Source organism: Hemiscyllium ocellatum, chromosome 1 (assembly GCF_020745735.1).
Source record: "Hemiscyllium ocellatum isolate sHemOce1 chromosome 1, sHemOce1.pat.X.cur, whole genome shotgun sequence".
Taxonomy (NCBI): domain Eukaryota; kingdom Metazoa; phylum Chordata; class Chondrichthyes; order Orectolobiformes; family Hemiscylliidae; genus Hemiscyllium; species Hemiscyllium ocellatum.
The window spans coordinates 6,249,636-6,264,104 of NC_083401.1; the positions used below are offsets into that span (position 1 = coordinate 6,249,636).

The following is a 14,469-nucleotide window of genomic DNA, read 5'->3' on the forward strand; positions in this document are numbered from 1 at the left end:
CTTCAGTGAATATTGAATGACAGAAGCAATCATCCCAACATCCACAAACGAAGCTACATCAGAACATGGCTTGGAAAGGGTGGACGCTAGGTGGACACAGCTTTAGAATTAGAGAGGGTCAATTCAGAACAGAAATGCGGAGACATTTCTTCAGCCAGAGAGTGGTGGGCCTGTGGAACTCATTGCCGCAGAGTGCAGTGGAGGCCGGGACACTAAATGTCTTCAAGGCAGAGATTGATAGATTCTTGATGTCTCGAGGAATTAAGGGCTATGGGGAGAACGCTGGTAAGTGGAGGTGAAATGCCCATCAGCCATGATTGAATGGCAGAATGGACTCGATGGGCTGAATGGACTCGATGGGCTGAATGGCCTTACTTCCACTCCTATGTCTTATGGTCTTATTATTTCAGCAAGCCAACACACACTGCAGCACAGAGGAACTACACAGAGCACAGGAAAATCACCTATACCGTGTATTCAAAAAGAACAGGTGCCCAATGAACACAGTCTGCCGATTTCTCAGCAACAAACCCATACAAGCAGACAAAACACATCCAGAAACCCTAGCCACTCTCAAAGACATTTTGAAAATGACTGCCAGACTACTCGGGATCATGGTAGCCTACAAAACCACCGACACACTAAAACAACAACTAATGAACTTGAAAGACCCTGTACAAAATTAATGCCATTTACTAAATACTGTGCAAGGTCTCTAACAAACACTACATTGGACAAACAGGCAGAAAATTAGCCACCAGGATACATGAACACCAACTAGCCACAAAACGACATGACCTTCTCTCACTAGTAGGTGATTAGAGTGGTGCTGGAAATGCACAGCAGGTCAAGCAGCATTCAAGGAGCAGGAAAGTTGATGTTTTGGGCAGGATCCCTTCATCAGGAATGAAGCTGGAAGCCTCGGGGTTGGAGAGCCTCTCTCACTAGTATCCTTACATACAGATAAGGAAGGACACCACTTCGACTGGGAAAACACATCCATCCTAGGACAAGCCAAACAGAGACATGCACGAGAATTCCTAGAAGCATGGCATTCCAACCGGAACTCTATCAACAAACACATTGGCTTGGATCCATTTGCCACCCCCTGAGAAAAATAACAGGATGTGCCATCACCATAGGAAGTGATGTCACCACAGGAAATGACATCACCAACCCAAGGAAACCCAAACATATAAATAGAAAGCAGGAAACACCAGCAGTGTTTCACCTGATGGCTCACTAAAGATGTTACCTAGTATGGTCATGAAACATCTGAAAATGAACCCTCCAGCTCAGCGAGCAAACCAACATCCAGAACCTCAGTATCTTCTCCAGCAGTTTTCCTCCCACTGACATTAGGCTCACCAATCCATAATTACTTAAATTATTCCTGCTATCCTTCTTAAACAAGATGACAACATTAGCAATTCTCCACTCCTTCAGGTTCTGGATTAGTGGTGCTGGAAAAGCACAGCAGGTCAGGCAACATCCGAGGAGCAGTAAAATCAACATTTTGGGCAAACGCCCTTCATCAGGAATACAGGCAGAAAGCCTGAAGGATGGAGAGATAAGTGAGAGGAGGGTGGGGAGAAAATAGCAGAGTACAATAGATGAGTGCAGGAGAGGATGAAGGTGATAGGTCAGGGAGAAGGTGGAAAAGAAGATAGGCAGGGAGGTCAAGTCATGGGGACAGTGCTGAGCTGGAAGTTTGGAACTGGGGTGAGGTGGGGGAAGGGGAAATGAGGAAACTGTTGAAGTCCACATTGAGGCCCTGGGGTTGAAGTGTTCTGAGGCGGAAGATGAGGTGTTCTTCCTCCAGGGTGGTGAGGAAGCAGCAGTGAAGGAGGCCCAGGACCTCAAAATCCTCGGCAGAGTGGGCGGGGGAGTTGAAATGTTGGGCGACAGGGCGGTGTGGTTGATTGGTGCGGGTGTCCCAGAGATGTTCCTTAAAGCGCTCTGCGAGGAAGCGTCCGGTCTCCCCAATGTAGAGAAGCGCGCATCGGGAGCAACTGATACAATATATGATATTAGTGGATGTGCAGGTAAAACTTTGATGAATGTGGAAGGCTCCTTTAGGGCCTTGGATGGAGGTGAGGGAGGAGGTGTGGGCGCAGGTTTTGCAATTCCTGCGGTGGCAGGGGAAGGTGCCAGGATGGGAGGGTGGGTTGTAGGGGGGCGTGGTCCTGACCAGGTAGTCACGGAGGGAACGGTCTTTGCGGAAGGCAGAAAGGGAGGGGGAGAAAAATATATCCCTGGTGGTGGAGTCTGTTTGGAGGCGGCGGAAATGTCGGCGGAGGATTTGGTTTATGCGAAGGGTGTAAGGTGAGCACCAGGGGCGTTCTATCTTTGTTACGGTTGAAGGGGGGGGTCTGAGGGCGGAGGTGCAAGATGTGGACGAGATGCATTGGAGGACATCTTTAACCACGTGGAAAGGGAAATTGAGGTCTCTAAACGAGGCCATCTGGTGTGTTCTATGGTGGAACTGGTCCTCCTGGGAGCAGATATGGCAGAGGCGGAGGAATTGAAAATATGGGATGGCATTTTTGCAAGAGATAGGGTGGGAAGAGGTGTAATCCAGGTAGCTGTGGGAGTCGGTGGCTTTGTAAAAAATGTCAGTGTCAAGTCGGTTGTCATTAATGGAGATGGAGAGGTCCAGGAAGGGGAGGGAGGTGTCAGTGATGGTCCAGGTAAATTTAAGATCAGGGTGGAAAGTGTTGGTGAAGTTGATGAATTGCTCAACCTCCTCGCGGGAGCACGAGGTGGCGCCAATGCAGTCATCAATGTAGCGGAGGGAGAGGTGGGGAGTGGTGCCGGTGTAATTACGGAAAATCAACTGTTCTACGTAGCCAACAAAGAGACAGGCATAGCTGGGGCCCATACGTGTGCCCATGGCTACCCCTTTGGTCTGGAGAAAGTGGGAGGATTCGAAGGAGAAATTGTTAAGGGTGAGGACCGGTTCGGCCAAACGAATGAGAGTGTTGGTGGAAGGGTACTGTTGGGGACGTCTGGAGAGGAAAAAATGGAGGGCTTGGAGGCCCTGGTCATGGAGGATGGAGGTGTAGAGGGACTGGATATCCATGGTGAAGATGAGGCATTGGGGGCTGGGGAAACGGAAGTCTTGGAGGAGCTGGAGGTCTTGGGTGGTATCTTGAATGTATGTGGGGAGTTCCTGGACTAGGGGGGATAGGACAGTGTCGAGGTAGGTAGAGGTGAGTTCAGTGGGGCAGGAGCATGCTGAGACAATGGGTCGGCCAGGGTGGTCAGGCTTGTGGATCTTGGGAAGGAGGTAGAACCGGGCAGTGAGGAGTTCCCGGACTATGAGGTTTCCTTGAGTTGGCATCTGGCTTCAGCGGTGTGCACCAGACTACCACTGCGCCCTCTTTATCTGTTGGTTTGATGATGAGGTTGGGATTGGAGCAGAGGGAGTGGAGGGCAGGGCGTTGTGAGGGTGAGAGGTTGGAGTGGGGTAGGGGGGTGGGCAGGTTGAGGCGGTTAATGTCCTGGTGGCAGTTAGAAATGAAGAGGTCGAGGGCAGGTAATAGGCCAGCGCGGGGTGTCCAGGTGGATGGAGTGTGTTGGAGGTGGGCGAAGGGGTCCTCGGAAGGTGGGCGGGAATCCTGATTATGAAAGTAAGCTTGGAGGCAGAGGCAGAGGAAGAGGTGTTCGACGTCACAGCGTGTATTAAATTCATTGATGCGTGGCCGGAGGGGGATGAAGGTGAGGCCTTTGCTGAGGACTGATTGTTCGTCCTCAGTGAGGGGGGAGGTCTGGAGAGATGGTGAAAACTCTGCAGGGCTGGGAGCTCAGGCCTGGTGTAGGTGTGGAGCTGAGGGTGGGGGGTGGAGCCAGTAACTGGAGTGGATGAGATGGTAGGAGTAACGTGGGTGGAGTCATGAGCAGGGGTGGTGTTCCTCTCAGGGTTCTGGGGGGTGGGGATGGTGACAGTGGGATCTGTGGGGGGTATGTCAGCAGAATGCAGGTGAGTGGTGTTGGTGGGGGCGGAAGTGGTTGGGAACATGGCATAAGGGGGGGGGCAGGTTAATGAGTGTGTGACATCAGTGATGATGTGAGGGGCGGAAGTGATGTCATGTGTGGTGCATGAGGAATTGTGAGGGGCAGAAGTGGCTGTGGAAGTGGCCATGATGGGGGCGGAAGTGATGTCATCAATCAGCGTGGGGATGGTGGCTGCAGCAGCCACATGGCTAATGGCGTCCAAGCAGTTCCAGAGGCCGGGGGAATCTTCTGGAATGTTTGAGGAGTGCTGGTTCTGGAGGTGGGGAGATAAAAGTTTGTTGTATTTACAGGTTTTGATGTTTGAGATGGAGTTGAAATACTGCTTGTTGAGACTATGAATTCTCCTGAGGATGTAGTAGAGAGTGTGGCCCTCAGCTGAGGCAGGGCTGACTGCAGAGAGGTTAGGTGCCAGCGCATTGCTGCAAGCGTGGAGCGGAGGATCTTGAAGGAGAACTGTTGCTGGTGTTTTTGAATCTGTAGTCTGTACTGTTTGTCATGTTCGGGTCCGAACTCTGCTGGTTTAAAGGTGGTCCGGAGTGCGTGTGGGATGATTTGGGTACGGAGGCAGGCACTGAGGAAGCAAATGTGGCTGTGGTAGCGAGTTTGTTTCACGACATGGTTTTAGAGCTTCAGGGCAGGGAAATGACCTGGGAGTTGCAGTGGGAGAGGGACTCCCTGAGATTCTTGTAGAGAGAGGAGGAAAACTTCTTCAAGGCAGGCATCCTTGGAAGAGGATTCGCAGTAGGGTTAAAATCAACTAGATAAAAACAATGACTGCAGATGCTGGAAACCAGATTCTGGATCAGTGGTGCTGGAAAAGTACAGCAGTTCAAGCAGCATCCAAGGAGCAGTAAAATCAACGTTTCGGACAAAAGCCCTTCATCAGGAATACAGGCAGAGAGCCTGAAGGGTGGAGAGATAAATGAGAGAGGGAAGATGGGGTGGGATGAAAGTAGCATAGAATACAATAGGTGAATGGGGGAGGGGATGAAGGTGATAGGCCAGGGAGGAGGGTTATCCAATCCTCTAGAACCTCAGCCATGTTCAAGGTTGCTCCAAAGATATCTGTTCAGGCCCCAGCTTTTTCCTCTCCCACTTCCCTCAGTAGCCTGTGATAATCCAAACCAGGAGAAAGTGAGGACTGCAGATGCTGGAGATCAGAGCTAAAAAATGCGTTGCTGGAAAAGCGCAGCAGGTCAGGCAGCATCCAAGGAGCAGGAGAATCGACGTTTCGGGCATAAGCCCTTCTTCAGGAATGAGGAGGGTGTGCCAAGCAGGCTAAGATAAAAGGTAGGGAGGAAGGACTTGGGGGAGGGGCGTTGGGAATACTATAGGTGGTAGGAGGTTAAGGTGAGGGTGATAGGCCCAGAGAGGGGGTGGGGCCGGAGAGATCGGGAAGACGATTGCAGGTTAAGAAGGCAGTGCTGAGTCTGAGGGTTGGGACTGAGAAAAAATGGGGGAGGGGAAATGAGGAAGCTGGAGAAATCCACATTCATCCCTTGTGGTTAGAGGGTTCCTAGGCGGAAGATGAGGCGCTCTTCCTCCAGGCATCGTGTTACCATGGCCTGGTGATTAAAGTGTTCAGCCACCAACCAACCCAACCGCCCTGTGGCTGAACACTTTAACTCCCCCTCCCATCTCCGCCAAGGACATGCAGGTCCTTGGCCTCCTCCATCGCCAGACCATGGCAACACAACGCCTGGAGGAAGAGCGCCTCATCTTCCGCCTAGGAACCCTCCAACCACAAGGGATGAATGCAGATTTCTCCAACTTTCTCATTCCCCCCCACCCCACCCCACACCACCCCACACCACCCCACCTTATCTCAGTCCCAACTCTCGGACTCAGCATCGCCTTCTTGACCTGCAATCTTCTTCCTGACATCTCCGGCCCCACCCCCTCTCCGGCCTATCACCCTCACCTTAACCTCCTTCCACCTATTGTATTCACAACGCCCCTCCCCCAAGTCCCTCCTCCATATCTTTTATCTTAACCTGCTTGGCATACCCTCCTCATTCCTGAAGAAGGAGTTATGCCCGAAACGTCGATTCTCCTGCTCCTTTGATGCTGTGTAATCCAAACCAGACCTGTTCAGCTTAATTTTGGATCAGTGGTGCTGGAAGAGCACAGCAGTTCAGGCAGCACCTGAGGAACAGCAAAATCGATGTTTCAGGCAAAAGCCCTTCATCAGGAATAAAGGCAGTGAGCCTGAAGGGTGGAGAGATAAGTGAGAGGAGGGTGGGGGTGGGGAGAAAGTAGCATGGAGTACAGTAGGTGTGAAGGGCTTCAGGGCAGAGGAAATGACCTGGGAGTTGCAGTGGGAGAGGGACTCCCTGAGATTCTTGTAGAGAGAGGAGGACTCATCCAGAATCTGGTTTCCAGCATCTGCAGTCATTGTTTTTACCGAGTTGATTTTAACCCTACTGCGAATCCTCTGGCAAGGATGCCTGCCTTGAAGAAGTTTTCCTCCTCTCTCTACAAGAATCTCAGGGAGTCCCTCTCCCACTGCAACTCCCAGGTCATTTCCCTGCCCTGTAGCTCTTCACACCCATTGTACTCTATGCTACTTTCTCCCCACCCCTACCCTCCTCTCACTTATCTCTCCACCCTCCCGGCTCACTGCCTTTATTCCTGATGAAGGGCCTTTGCCCGAAACATCGATTTTGCTGTTCCTCGGATGCTGCCTGAACTGCTGTGCTCTTCCAGCACCACTGATCCAGAATCTGGTTTCCAGCATCTGCAGTCATTGTTTTTACCTGTTCAGCTTAATGCCTTTTAGAATACCCAACACTTCCTCCCTCCTTATGTCGACTTGACCTCGAGTAATCAAACGTCTATCCCTAACCACAACATCCGTCCTGTCTCTCTCCTCGGTGGATACCGATGCAAAGTACTCGTTAAGAGTCTTGTCCATTTTTCCTGACTGCATAACTTTCCCCCTTTATCTTCGAGTGGGCCATCTCTCTCTCTCTCCAGTTACCCCCTTGCTCCTTATATATGAATAAAAGGCTTTAGGATTTTAGAACAAACAACATTACAGCCCAGTACAGGCCCTTCGGCCCTCAATATTGCGCCAACCTGTGGAACAAATCTGAAGCCCATCTATCCTAAACTATTCCATTATCATCCATATGTTTATCCAGTGACCATATAAATGTTCTTAAAGTAGTGTGTTCTATGCCCCTACTATCCTCTGAGTAAAGAACCTACCTCTGACATCTGTCCTATATCTATCACCCGTCAATTCAAAGCTCTGTCCCCTCATGCTGGCCATCACCATCTGAGGAAAACGGCTCTCCCTGTCCACCCTATCTAACCCTCTGATTATCTTATATGTCTCCCTTAAGTCACCTCTCAACCTTCTTCTCTCTAACAAAAACAGCCTCAAGGTCCTCAGTCTTTCCTCATAAGACCTTTGGCCATACCAGGCAACATCCGAGTAAATCTCCTAACCCTTTCCGAAGTTTCCATATCCTTCCTATAATGCGGTGACCAGAACTGTGCACAATACTCCAAATGCAGCTGCACCAGAGTTTTGTACAGCTGTAGCACGACCTCGTGGCTCCGAAACTCAATCCTTCGACCAATAAAAGCCAACATACCGCAGCCTGATCAACCTGGGTGGCAACTTTCAGGGATTATGATATGTGGACACTGAGATCTCTCTGCTCATCCACACTACCAAGAATCTTACCATTAGCCCAGTACCGTTTATTCCTGTTGCTCCTTCCAAAGTGAATCACCTCACACTTTTCTGCATTAAACTCTCAGCCGAGCTCTGCAATTTATCTATGTCCCTCTGAAACCTGCAACATCCTTTGGCACTATCCGCAACTCCATAATTCCACTTAGTGTCATCCACAAATTTACTAACCCATTCCTCTACAAACAACAGTGGCCCCAAAACAGATCCTTGCAGTACACCACCAGTAACTGAACTCCATGATGAATATTTCCCATCAACCACCACTCTCTGCTTTCTTTCAGCCAGCCAATGTCTGACCCAAACTGTTAAATCACCCTCAATCCCAGAGTGTGTAATGGTGAGCATCTGTGTGAGGGAGTGTGTAATGGGGTGTTTCTGTGAGTGTGTGTGTAATGGTGCAGTGTGCAGTGGTGTGTCTCTCTGAGTGACTGTGTAATTGTGTGTTTCTGTGTGAGGATTAACGATGTATCTCTCTCTGTGAGGAAGTGTACAATAGTATGTCTGTCTGTGAGAGAGGTTATAATGTGTGTGTCTGTGTGAGGGAGTATGTAACGGTATGTATCTCTGTGAGCAAGTGTGTAATGGTGTGTCTCTCTGTGAGGGTGTGTGTCACAGTGTGTCTCTATGTGAGGGAGTGTGTAATGGTGTGTCTGTATATGAGGGAGTGTGTAATGGCATGTCTCTCTGACGGAGTGTGTAACGGTGTGTCCCTGTGTGAGAGAATGTGTAACAGTGCGTCTTTCTGTGAGGGAATGTGTAATGGTGTGTGTCTGTGTGAAGAGGTGTTTAATGGTGTGTCTTTGTGTGAGGGAGTGTTTTGATGTGTCTCTCTGTGAGGCAGTGTGTAATGTTGTGTCCATCTGTGAAGGAGTGTGTAATGGTGTGTCTGTGTCTGAGGGAGTGTATAATGGTTTTTCTCTCTGTGATGGAATATGTGAGGGTGTGTCTGTGCGTGACGGAGTGTGTAATGGTGTGTCCCTGTGTGAGAGAGTGTGTAACAGTGTGTCTTTCTGTGAGGGAATGTGTAATGGTGTGTCTCTGTGTGAGGGTGTGTGTAATAGTGTGACCCTCTGTGTGAGGGAGTGTGTAATGGTGTGTGTGTGTGTGTGTGTGTGTGTAATGGTGTGACCCTCTGTGTGAGGGAGTGTGAAATGGTGTGTGTGTGAGGGTGTGTGTAATAGTGTGACCCTCTGTGTGAGGGAGTGTGAAATGGTGTGTGTGTGTGTGTGTGTAATGGTGTGACCCTCTGTGTGAGGGAGTGTATAATGGTGTGCCTCTGTCTGAGGAAGTGTATAATGGTGTGCCTCTGTCTGAGGGAGTGTATAATGGTGTGCCTCTGTGTGAGGGAGGCATGATGATGCCTGTGACGTCAGTGTGATCTCCTCATTAACAGGTTCCAGCATTTTACTTTTTTTTAAACTTTTCTTAACTTTTGTTATAGTTCATTTGTTTCATCAGTCAAGGTCCTTTCCCTGGGGTGGGGAAGTCCAGAACTGGAGGGCCTATGTTTAGGGTGAGAGGGGAAGGATTTAAAAGCGACCCAAGAGAGTGTCACAAACTGACACACAGGGTGGTATATGTGTGGAAGGAGCTGCCAGAGGAAGTGGTGGAGGCTGGTACAATTACAACATTTAAAAGGCATCTGGGTGGGTTTATGAATAGGAAGGGTTTAGAGCGATATGGGCCTAGTGCTGGCAAATAGGACTAGATTAATTGTAAGATATCTGGTCAGCATGGACAAGTTGGACCGAATGGTCTGTTTCTGTGCTGTACAGCTGCTGTTCCTCAAGTGCTGCCTGACCTGCTGCGCTTTTCCAGTGCCACAATTTTGTCTCTGACTCAATGACAGTGAAAGGTTGACAAGTAAGAGGCTGGAAGAGCACAGCAAGTAAGCCAGCTATCATCAGGAGGTGGAGAATTTGATGTTTCAGGTGTAACCTTTCTTCAGGACTGGAGCTCGATGTTGGCTGGAGCTGCAGATAAAGGTGGTGGGGGTGGGCAGGCACATGGGAGTGAAGTGAGGATAGTGAAAACAAGTGGAAAATATGACCTGATTGTTCAGTGAGAGGAATGAATCCAGTTGGTGGCTAGAAGGAGTGGAAGGGATGAGGAGGGACTGGGAAGGGAGTCGGGGGATGGCGAGGGAGGTTATTTGAAATTGAAGAACTCAATGTTGAATCCTCCGGGCTGTAGGCTGCCCAAGCGGAAGATGAGGTGTTATTCCTCCAATTTGAGGAGTGGTTCGTGGCAATGGCATCCCAGATGTCCTCCTATTTCAAACAACATGTCCCCCACCCTCCACCCCACTCTGTCATCCAGAGAGTCCTCCACTGCACCATCTCCATTCTCTGTTCCACTGCTCTAAACCCACCCCTCCTCCAAACGCAATAAAAGAGTTCTCCCTTGACCTCACCCACCACCCCACCAGACTTTGCATCCAATTGATCACTCTCTGCAACATCTTCCCCTCCCCACCCCTCTCTGCCCTCCACTAGAACCGTTCCTTCGACAGTCCTTGGTTTGCGCCACTCTCCCCACCAAACCCCCCCACCCTCGATACCTTCCCCTGCAACTAATGCCTCCCAGTTCATGTGGAATATATGGAAGTTAATTTGGCAGTTATTAGTTAAACTTGGTGGTGTCTTTCATGTACAGGATCATATTACAGAGCTCCAGTAACAGATAATGGGAGTGCACTGTGATTGGCTAGTTAAATCACTGGTAGATGAGCTAAGGCCAATGACGATGGTGGTATAATGTGATAGGTTAAGTGTAAAGTGGTGGATCAGTGTGACAGAAAATGATTAGCTTCGAAAAGACAAAGTAATCCAGTATGGTTGGTTATGTTAATGCTATCAGATAAACATGGGAACTAGAAAGGAATAAAATGCTGAGGGGGTGGGCAACTGGGAAGCTATTTGCTAATTGCCACAGCTTTCCTTTGCAAATAAACATTTAACTTTGTGAAGGATTTTCTGATCTGGTAATTTTTCAGAATTTTGGGTGATTTTTGCACAATATACACCATCCCCCTCACCTCAATCCAGGGCCCCAAACAGCCCTTCCAGGTGAGACAGAGGTTTACCTGCCTCTCCTCCAACCTAGTTTACTGCATCAGGTGCTCTACATCCGGGAGACCAAATGTAAACTTAGGGAATATTCACCGAGTATCTTAGCCAGGCCACAGGGACCGACCAGTCACCGCCCATTCTCATTCCCACTCCCTTTCCCACATGACCATCCTTGGCCTCCTTCATTACCGCGACAAACCAAATGGCAAGTTGGAGGGACAACACCTCACCTTCCACCTGGACAACCTCCGGCCCAGAGGACTCAATATTGAGTTCTGTAATTTCAAATAACCTCCCTCCCCATTACCCCACTCCTTTCCCAGCCCCTCCCCCTCCCTTCCAATCCTCCCTGCCTCCTACCAAATTCATTCCCCACAGTTCGTATACTCTACCTGTCTTCGCCTATCGCCAATGTACCACTCTGCCCCAACACCCCTTTATCTGCACCCACCCTCTCGTCCTGAAAAAGGGTTATACCCAAAATGGCGAGTGACTTGCTGTGTTCTTCCAACCTACCACCTGTCTACCTTGGAGTCCAACATCTGCAGGGTTTTTTTGTCTCTATGACAGTAAAAAGCAAAGGAGAAACAAATTTGCTGGTAGTGTGTTACTGTCAAAACAAATGACCATTGACTGATTTCTTTTTCTTTTCTCTACAGATTGAGACACCGACTCGCCATGAAAAATTGTGAGCTGCACCCATTGTGCTCAAGCCTCTGTGTCGCAATTCAGTGCACAAAATAAGATTCATTCTGAATGACTGTAATTTCCCAATGAAGTAGTAACTCACTAATACTTACAAAACCAATCAGAAATACACTTTGTTCAATTTGTTGAATCGTTGTTTTACTTCATTGTAAATGATACAATTAATGTAATAATGCATTTACTGTTTCAGTTAGGTGTTGCATAATGTAATTTACAATATCCCAACTAACTCCATCTGTACTCAGAGTTTCGAAGGATGCAGCGGCACTTGACTGAAATTTACAGAATACTGAGCGGCCTGGATACAAGGGAGATGGCAAAGATGTTTTCATGAGTAGGACCAAGGCAACATCCTCAGGGTGAAGGGATGACACTTTGGAACTAAGATGAGGAGCAATTTCTTCAGTCAGAGGATGGGGAATCTGCTGAGCTCTTTGCTGTAGAGGGCTGTGAACACCAAGTCATTAAGTGTATTTAAGACAGAGATAGATAGGTTCTTGGTTAGTGCTGAAGAATGGTTTGAGAAGCCATGATTGAATGGTGGAGCAGAGTCAATGGGCTTAATGGCCTAATCTGCTCCTGTATTTTATGGTGTTAACTCTTTATAATTATTTCTCATATGGATAACAGTCCCTCCCAGTGACTTTACTTGAATCAACAAGGCCAAAATGGGAGAATAAGTGAACAGAGCACAGCATTACGATACAGAGAGCCATTCAGATGGATTGGGAAACAGGAACACAGTAGCGATAGGGTACAATAAAATAAGGGGAGAAGCACACCAGTGAGCATGAGGTCCGAAGGCTGTGTTGCCTGTGCTGGGCCAAGGTTCAGATAATTTCCTCAGAACCAGAGAGGAGTTCCTTGTGGGCAGGAAGGGATCCCCTTGTCATTGTTCATGTTGATGTCAACATTAATGAGACTCAAAAGTAGGTTCTGCAAAAAGACTTTGGGATCTAAATTTAGAAACAGAACCTCCATTTCAAGGATTGTTTCCTGAGCCACGGGCAAACTGGTACAGAGTAAATCAAGTTAAAGGGTTAAATGCGTGGTTCAAAGAATGTTTTTTATTCACTCATGAGATGTTGGTGTCACTGACGGGCCAGCTTTTATTGCCCATCCCAGTTCCCCTTGAGAGATAAGACAGTTTAGAGCCATGGTGTAAATACAACAAACTCTCCATCAACATGAGCAAAACGCAGGAGCTGGTCATTGACTTCAGGAGGTGCGGTGGAGGGCAGGCCCCTGTCTGGATCTATGGGGCGGAGGTGGAGATGGCCGGGAGCAGTGGTCACCAACAATCTGTCCTGGTTCACCCACATCAACACGCCGGTGAAGAAAGCACAACACTGTCTCTGTTTCCTCAGGAGACTAAGGACATTTGGTGAGCTCACAAGGATTCGTCATTAATTTTTATAAATGCACCATAGAAAGCATCCTATTTGGGTGCATCACTGTTCTTCCCAATACTGTAAGAAACTGCAGAGAGTTGTGAACCCAGCCCAGTCCATCACACAAACCAACCTTCCATCCAGTGACTATATTTCTTGCTGTGTCAGGAAAGCAATCAACATCATCAAAGCCCCCTCCCACCCCGATTGTACTGCCTTCCATCCTCTTCCATCGGGCAGAGGATATAAACGTTTGATCCAAATAGAATCAAGGTCAGAGGTCACATGACACCGTGTTGTTTGAAATCACACGTTTTCAGAGTGTTGCCCCTTTCTTAGGTAAAGTCTGACTTCAGCTGATGAAGGAGCAGTGCTCTGAAAGCTTGTGATTTCATTTCAACCTGGTGTCATCTGAGCTCTGACCTTGTCCATCTCAGTCCAGCAGCGATATTGCCACATAACGGATTTAAGAAAAGCTTCTTCCCCATGTTATCAGACTTTTGAATAATCCTCTCATATATTCGAGTTGTTCTTTCTCTGCATCTTCTCTGTAGCTGTAATGCGGTATTCTTCATTCTGTTCATTACCCTGATGTGCTGATGTAAGGTGTGGTTTGCCTGGATAGCACTCACAACAATAGTCTCACTGTACAATGGTACATGTGGCAATCATAAATCCAATCCAAGAAGGGCTGGAGTGAGCTGCCTTCTTGAAACACTGCAGTTCTTGCTCTGTATTTAGACTCACAATGCCACTCCAGGAGGAATTCCTGGATTTTGGCCGGGCAACAGTGAAGGAATAGCAGAACCCTCAGTAAGATCAGTGGCTTGGAGGGAACTCACAGTTGGTGATGTTCCCATGTATTTGTTGCCATTCCACTTGCCAATGGAAATAGTTGTGACTTTGTGACTTTCTGTCTCAGTAGCCTTGTTAAATTTCTGCAGTGCATCTTATAGACAGTACCCCTGCCGCTGCTGAGTGTCAGTGGTTCCAGACCTTAACTGAATTCAAATTTCACTCTATGGAGCAATTCAAACCCATATCCACACACCATTAGCTGGCACTCTAGTTATTAGTCCAATAACATTACACCCTCTGCCATCACCCATCCCATAAGATGTTTTCCAGTATTGGATAAATGGTTGTGGAGAATGCGGAATTGAAAGAAAACAGCATTATGAGAAAGACTGTACTGGAGAGATTAATGATGCTGAAAGTTGGTAAATGTCCTGAGAGTTGAAGGTGGTGACTATAAAGATATTCGATACATTGGTGATTATCTTCCAAAATTCTGAAGATTCTGAAATGAGTCCTGTAGATTGGAAGGTAACAAATAAGACCATAACACAGCAGCAGTCCCCTGCAACCGCAGATTGTGGTGGTTCATGGACTCCTAACCCAACTGCTTGTTCTGTGGCGTTGTGGAGTCCGTGGACCACGCGTATATTGGGTGTGGGTGTTTGCACTCCCTTTTTGATTTTCTTAAAAACCTCCTCCTCTGCTTTTGGTTGCACTTCAGTCCCACGCTCCTGATCTTCGGGCACCCGGTGCGGAGGAGGGAGGGCAGGTCTGAAGA

The 14,469-nt window shown here is 48.3% G+C and overlaps 1 protein-coding gene across 2 annotated transcripts in view; it reads left to right on the plus strand.

Moving 5' to 3' along the window:
* Window positions 1-11,568, plus strand: part of LOC132817436 (disintegrin and metalloproteinase domain-containing protein 19-like) — a 43,194-nt gene extending 31,626 nt beyond the window's left edge. For both annotated transcript variants that reach the window (XM_060827875.1, XM_060827885.1), the window contains exon 5: window positions 11,454-11,568. The gene's annotated coding sequence lies outside the window, so the exon portion shown is untranslated. The remainder of the gene's footprint in view (window positions 1-11,453) is intronic.
* Window positions 11,569-14,469: the final 2,901 nt, after the last annotated feature.